The 6,775-nt window shown below is 40.6% G+C and overlaps 1 long non-coding RNA gene across 1 annotated transcript; it reads left to right on the top strand.

Annotated features, from left to right (window-relative positions):
- The first annotated feature begins 756 nt into the window (after positions 1-756).
- Positions 757-6,538, top strand: LOC130248320 (uncharacterized). Its single transcript, XR_008839628.1, has 3 exons — positions 757-980; positions 6,225-6,283; positions 6,455-6,538. It is a non-coding gene; the product is annotated as an uncharacterized LOC130248320 (long non-coding RNA).
- The last annotated feature ends 237 nt before the right edge of the window (positions 6,539-6,775 follow it).

The raw sequence follows: 6,775 nt of genomic DNA, 5'->3' as shown, positions 1-6,775 counted from the left end.
TGTGGCAGAATGGCAGCTGCTTATTCCAGCTGCACAGTACAAATGTCTATTGCTAGGAAAAGTCAGCTTTCTTTGATAAAACATGTTAGTTCTACTATGGGTTCTTTTGGGTTTTTGTTATTGTTTGGTTTCTTTTAAATTATTTGCTTGGAGTTATCCTTTATAGGATGAATATCAGCCTCCTGATACATGTGAAAGGACAGAGTTGTGTCCTGTTTTTGGAGTTTGAGTGACAAATCCAACACAGCAGTGCTGGTGGAGGGACAGGGGTGACAGAGAACTTTCTCCCCCAACAGCAGTGGACTGGCTTTGCTGGACAAACTCAGGAGATGTGAACTGGAACCTTGTGTGTCCATGACAAAACAAAAGGAAAAAATGCTGGAAGGAGAGCTGGAATCAAATGGGAAGATTTGTCTAACACACGTTTAATGTGGTGCTGATAAGCCTGAGCAAATTCTCTGGGGCCTGAGGAATGATCCAGAGCAGCTCCAGGAGAGGCTCTGACATTGAAAACTGTGAAGTGGTTTGTGGACTGACACACACTGATGGATCTTTGGGTTTGGCATTAAGTCATCCCAGTGCTGAATTTACAGCAGATGGTCAGGGTGTTGCAACTCTCAATCTGCTAGAGGTAATATAAAAAAAAATTAAAATAGACTACTACTAACCTTAAAAACAATGTTAAGGTGATGCTTTTTCTTCCTGGCACCCAGTAACAGGGAAAACAAGTGCTGGTCTTTCCTTCCACCAGAGAGCTTTTCTTGTCTCCACTGGGTTGACTCACAAATGTCTTTTTATAACAGGTTATTGTGATTGCATTTTCTGCTTACAAAACCTCCTTCTGTAAAATATGGTGAATTTGCATTCCCAGTTTGTTATGTGCCTGCTGCTGTTCCTGGTGGGCCTGCAATGTTCACAGGGAGAAGAGAAGAGAAGAGGAGCTTTTTGCAGTGCTCTGTGTGATGGGCAGAGAAGAGAAGGTTAGTTTGGTGTGGAAGCTGTTCATCAATGGCCTGAGGTAACATGCTGGTTTTACATCTGCAGACAGCAAAATCCTTGGGGATTTTACAGGGAGAAAAACCCTTGGGGCTCTGTGTAAGCAAAATCAGGATTTTATGGCAGTGTGTGGAAATTCACGTTTGCTCTCCACCAGAAATTTCTTTCTCCTATTTCCTTTTTTTGGAAAAAAGCCATGCAGGAAGTGATTTATTTTTTCCATCCCAGTGGATCCCAAAACACCTTATAAAAGCATACATTTGTACAAAACAAACATGTCTCTATGGGCTGCACCCAGATAACCACTGCAGAGCAGACTTGCAGACACAAGAATGTTTTTCTCTCCCAGACTTTTTTATCCTTATTAAAACAACCTGCACTATCAATGTAGCACAGACATAACCAGAGTTGTTGAGGTTTGCCAATTAATCTTGTTAGAATAAGCTCAGTTAAGGAGGTAACATCAGATTTACCAGTCTGGGCTGTGCACAGGGGTGTCTGGAGCAGTTACAGCAGTGGAACAGAGAAATGAATTGAGCCCTTTTTCAACAGAGCTGGTTTTTAGCAGCTGTCACTGTTCTAAAGCTGAATGACACGTGTGAATTATGCATTATGGAATTAAGAATTGCAGCTCTATGAAGCTCATACTTTAAGCACTACCTCTACTGCTAAGTTAGAAAGAATCTCCTTGAAAAAACCCATTTCAGTCTAACTAATGTTTCACAGAAGCAGAGACTGTTCCATAGGGTTTTTATGTGGAACAGAACCCATTGAGCACCTCATGATGTGGAGGCAATTCCAATTGCACAAACAGAATTCTTTAGGTTTACTGGCCAAGTTCCATTTCAGTGTTACAACAAGTGGCCACTGGCACACTGTAAAGCCAAAAGGGCACTCAAGGTCCCACCCTGGTCATTTCCTAGCCTGGGTCTGGATGCAGTTACTCAGAATTCCACATCCAGGAAAAAAACAACAACAAAAAAAAAAAAAAAAAAAAAAAAAAAAAACAACAAAAAAAAGCAACTTGCCTGCCCCTTCCTGCTAGTTGAACACTATTGTCTTTCTGTAGAACATACTCTGGAGAAAGCACCAGCACAGCTGGAAGGACTCATCCCCTCAACAGGAGCAAGGTACCAGCAGCATCAGCCACAGTTTATTGGGAAAAACCCATGGAAGAACAGAAACTGCATTTTGTTTTAGCTTGTTTAAAAGAAAACCCACACAAACCCACACTTTTCCTGCTCTGCATGGCCCTCTTGGTTGAATGTTTCTTGTCCTATAGCAATGGACTTGTGGGTGAGAGAGGAGGAATTAACCTCCCACTGTTTACCTCAGTGTTGCTCTGTCAGTCATAAAATGGGAGAGAGAGCTGAATTGTCAAAATTCTCATCAGATGTGGTAACTGGTACTCTGTCTGTGTCCCAGGCATGAATAGGGAGGCCTTGATCACACTTTGAGAGCACAGACTGGCTTGGTTAGAGTCTGGCACCTGTTCTAGTGTCAGTCCATCCCTGCCTGTCAGTGTCCTGCAGGGACAGAAATGCTCATTGTGTTTCTCCAGAGCAGCAATGACCATGGACAGAGCTTGCCTTCTGTATTAGACTTGGAGTCAGAATTGTTTCCAATCCCTTGAAGCATTCTCTCTCCCCTTGGGACTGTACATCCCTTCTGGTCTAGTCAATGGTTTTGAGAGCTCCTTTTAGAATGGTAATTAATGCCAGGGTTCTGTATCTTCTGCAAATGTGACCTGAAACCTGGAAGGCCAAATTTCATAGAAAGGACAGAAAAGGCAGGAAATTGGGGAACAGTTTGTATTGCTTCATTTCAGTTTTCCAGGAGCAGAGGCAAAGAATTAAATCTCTTCTCTTGGAGAAAATATTTTAAATTTCTTCTAGCTCTGAAGCAAAAATGTCTCTACCTTTATCTCTCTGGGTTTGGGTTTTTTGGGTTTTTTTTTACATTATAACATGGTTGGCTTCAAACTTCACCTGGGTTTACAATGCACACATTTCTCCCTGGAGGGACACAATGAGGGGACGTGCTAAGGATTTGATCTATTGGCAAGAAGACAAGAGTGAGGAAAATTAAGATGTTAGTGTCAGAATACTCCTTTTCAAAGCACTTAGGGAAAGTAGAGCACTCAGAAAAACCTCCCCACAAAATGGGAACTGCTGCTACTTGCAGCCCAAGTTTTGGGCAGCTTGTTTCTCGTTTTTCTTGCTATTCATGTCTGGGGCAGGTGACACTCACTAGAATTGAAAGTTCCACTACCCAGGGAGCATTACACTGTGGCCACCAGCACCAGCTGTGGGTTTTTGCCCTGGTGAAACCCCTGTGACTGGTGTTGAGGGAAAGAGTGGGGAAATGAGCATTTCCAGGCCAATTGAAAGGGAATGGCAAGCAGCACTGTCTCACATTTCACTGGCTTTTAATAACATCTTCCTAAGATTATTTATGTAGTCTATTTGCCATTGCCCATATCAGTTCATGGCCTTTGTGTGTTTTAGATAACATTGTTGTGTTTCCTTTGACTGAACATTTGCTGTGAGCTTGCCAACAGTGAGAGCAGACCAGGGCTGCCCTCTGATCCCTTCCCCAGGCTGGGTAAGGAACAGCCCTTTATCAGAGATGGGGAATTCAGATTTTACTACTGGAGGTCTCTGTAGCCTACACTTGCTGCAGAGTGGGGCTCTTTGCCTGTGCTTTTTCTGATTAAAATGATATATTGGTTGTTTAAATGCTATTTCTAGAGTGACATGAAAGAAGTCAGGCAGAGCTCAGCACCTTTCCTGGCTGATTTTGGGAGATTGTGCCATGGGCAAACCTGAGTTTCCCTAGAGCTGATCTTGCTCAGCTCTGGGAGTTAGGCTTGGTTTTGGCCACCCACATGAGCTTTAATCAGACCCAAAATCCTTCTGCCAGCTGCATGGCTCTCTTGAGAATTTTTGAGCAGGATCCATAAAGATCCATTCAATACAGTAAGCAGAGCAGCCTCCTGTGCATCTCTGCTATTACAGAGCTGGGATAAGGCATTAGACAAAACTACCTGACCCAAAAAATGTGTACAGAAAAAAACCCTGAAGATATCATCTAATTGCAGCTAAACACTTGCCAAGAAACAGGAATGAATATTGGCTGGATTGCTAATGACACACTGATGCTGATTGCTAATGGATAAAAATGTAAGCACAAGAAAGAAAAGATGATTCCAGACCCTGCAGAATCCAAGAGCTGTGTCTGCAGAAGGAGGTTCATGAGTAGATAGAATAAAAATTATTACAGTTCTCACTGTAAGACAAAAAAATGCATCAAGGACAGAGAACAGCTCTTCCCCTGACTCCTCTGGCTCTCCTGTCATTTGGGAGTCAAGCCCCTGTAAAGGATCAGTGCAGCCCCCTAAGACTTGTGAGGATTAAGAAAAGTATTGTGGTTTTAGTTTTTGGGCTTTTTTTCCTCCTTCTGGATCTTAGGCTACAGGTTAATCCAATGGCTAAACCATAACTGTGAGACTCTGGAACTTTTACTCGTGCTGACAGAGAGGCACATGGCATTTTTATTTTTTGTTTTCAGTTTCTAGTGTTGGAAAATATTCTGCAGCGTAGACTTTAATTTGTATTACAAGACAGCCTCCCTCTCCAGAAGAAAAACAACATTTGATGCAAAAATTCCTCCTCAGAAAGGCTTCCAAAAATGAAACACAGGAGGAACAGATTATTCTTTCCAGAATTTGTGTTAAGAAAGGCTCTGAGCAGGTTCAGTCCTTAACCACTCCCATTTCCTTCATCCATTCAGCAGATAAAGCTGCTATCTAAATCAATAGCTGTGAGGTTTAAGATATTTCCTATCATAGTTCTGGAACAAAAACATTTTCATTTGTTCCAAACCAGAGTCATTTCCACTTAGTGGTGAAATGAACACACACATATATATATATGTATATATACATGTCTCTGTATAGGCACATAAAGATACAAAAAGGATTTAGACTAGGTGTACAATGTGAAAAATGGAACTGGAATAATGAAGATAAATTAGTGAATTTTAACATGAGCAAAAAGCACTAACCTCTCCAGAGGATGCTATTTGTTCACTGGACAATTGCAAAAATAAACCTTTTACCTTGATTTCTGAGGTACTTGGAAGATTTATACTCTAATGCATGCTTATAAAAATTTACACTCTTATTGTCACAGTACTTTAATTGTGCTCAGGTTTCTATTTGGAGTGTGTCAGTCAGACCTGGTTGCAGTTTGGGGTTTCAGCAGCTGCTGCTGCTGTTCTGCCCTTCAGCAGAATTCTGTGTCTGAGCTGGGGGTCACTTCCTTGCCTTTCCCTGGAAATTCCTCAGGAAGGTTGTGGAGATGCTGTATGCCTCTCTCATTTTCCCTGGGCTCTTGTCTAACTCTGGAGGAGATCTGATATATATATATATAAATGCACATAGATCTGAGATATATATATATATATATAAATGCACAGAGATCTGAGATATATATATATATATATAAATGCACATAGATCTGAGATATATATATATATAAATGGACAGAGATCTGATAGATATATATATGTAAATGCACAGAGATCTGATTTATATATATAAATGCACATAGATCTGGGATATATATATATATATATAAGTGCACAGAGATCTGATATATATATATATAAATGCACATAGATCTGAGATATATATATATATATAAATGGACAGAGATCTGATATATATATATAAAAATGCACAGAGATCTGAGATATATATATATATATATAAGTGCACAGAGATCTGATATATATATATATATAAATGCACATAGATCTGAGATATATATATATATAAATGGACAGAGATCTGATAGATATATATATATATACGTATATATAAATGCACAGAGATCTGATATATATATATATATATAAATGCACAGAGATCTGAGCTCTGCATGCCAGGCACAGCCACCCAGCCCCACCTTCACTGCCCCCTCTGCTGCTTTCAGATGTTCCTCGGCACTCCAAATGCCCCAGTTTATTCATCACAGCATTCCAAATTCCCTGTGTTCATCATGAACTCATTTCATTTTCTACAATAACAACTGTTCCCAGTCTTCTCTGTCTTAATCAGAGACTCTTTGCTGAACCATTCTTGCTCTGATTAGATTCTTTATTTGCATTTTAATATCCAAGTGTTATTTTCCTCTTTATTCTCCATTCCTTTGTCTCACTTTCAGGTTTAACTCAGCAATCAAATCAGGCTCTGGGGTGCCCAGGATCCAGCCCATGCTCTCAGGTGAGGTGAATGAAATTCACAGCAGTGCACCCAGTGCTCTCACCTGGAACAGATCTGCCAGAGAGTCACTCCTGAAGAATCTGATCTGGTAGAGTGAAAGAAATCTCTTTTGGGCTCCTGGCACCTGGGAATTTTCAAATGGCAATAACCTGGCTTGTTTGGTGATTTTAGGGCATGAATAAAAGAGCAGTGTAAGGAGCTGCTCTTCTTTGTTGCCGGGATTGCTGCTCCCATATGAAGTTCTCTCTCGATGGGGAAGAAGGTAAGCTAGCTCTTCTTAAAAAGAATAATAAATCTCTTTTTTCCTGCTCTGGTTTTAGTAATGATTGGGCAGTTTTGGCTGGACTCTGACATCTTCCCTCCCGTTTAACTAAAACACAAAGTCCATCTGAAGCAGAAAATGAGCCTGGAAACTTTCAACCAGAACAGCTGGTTTAGTCATGTTTTAAGTCATGGGAAAAGTGTTCAGTGAACTTCAATAATATAAGTAGT

The sequence above is a fragment of the Oenanthe melanoleuca genome, chromosome 1A (assembly GCF_029582105.1).
Source record: "Oenanthe melanoleuca isolate GR-GAL-2019-014 chromosome 1A, OMel1.0, whole genome shotgun sequence".
NCBI classification, from domain to species: domain Eukaryota; kingdom Metazoa; phylum Chordata; class Aves; order Passeriformes; family Muscicapidae; genus Oenanthe; species Oenanthe melanoleuca.
Note: the sequence above shows the minus strand (reverse complement) of the source record. Positions and strands in the feature narration are given on the sequence as shown.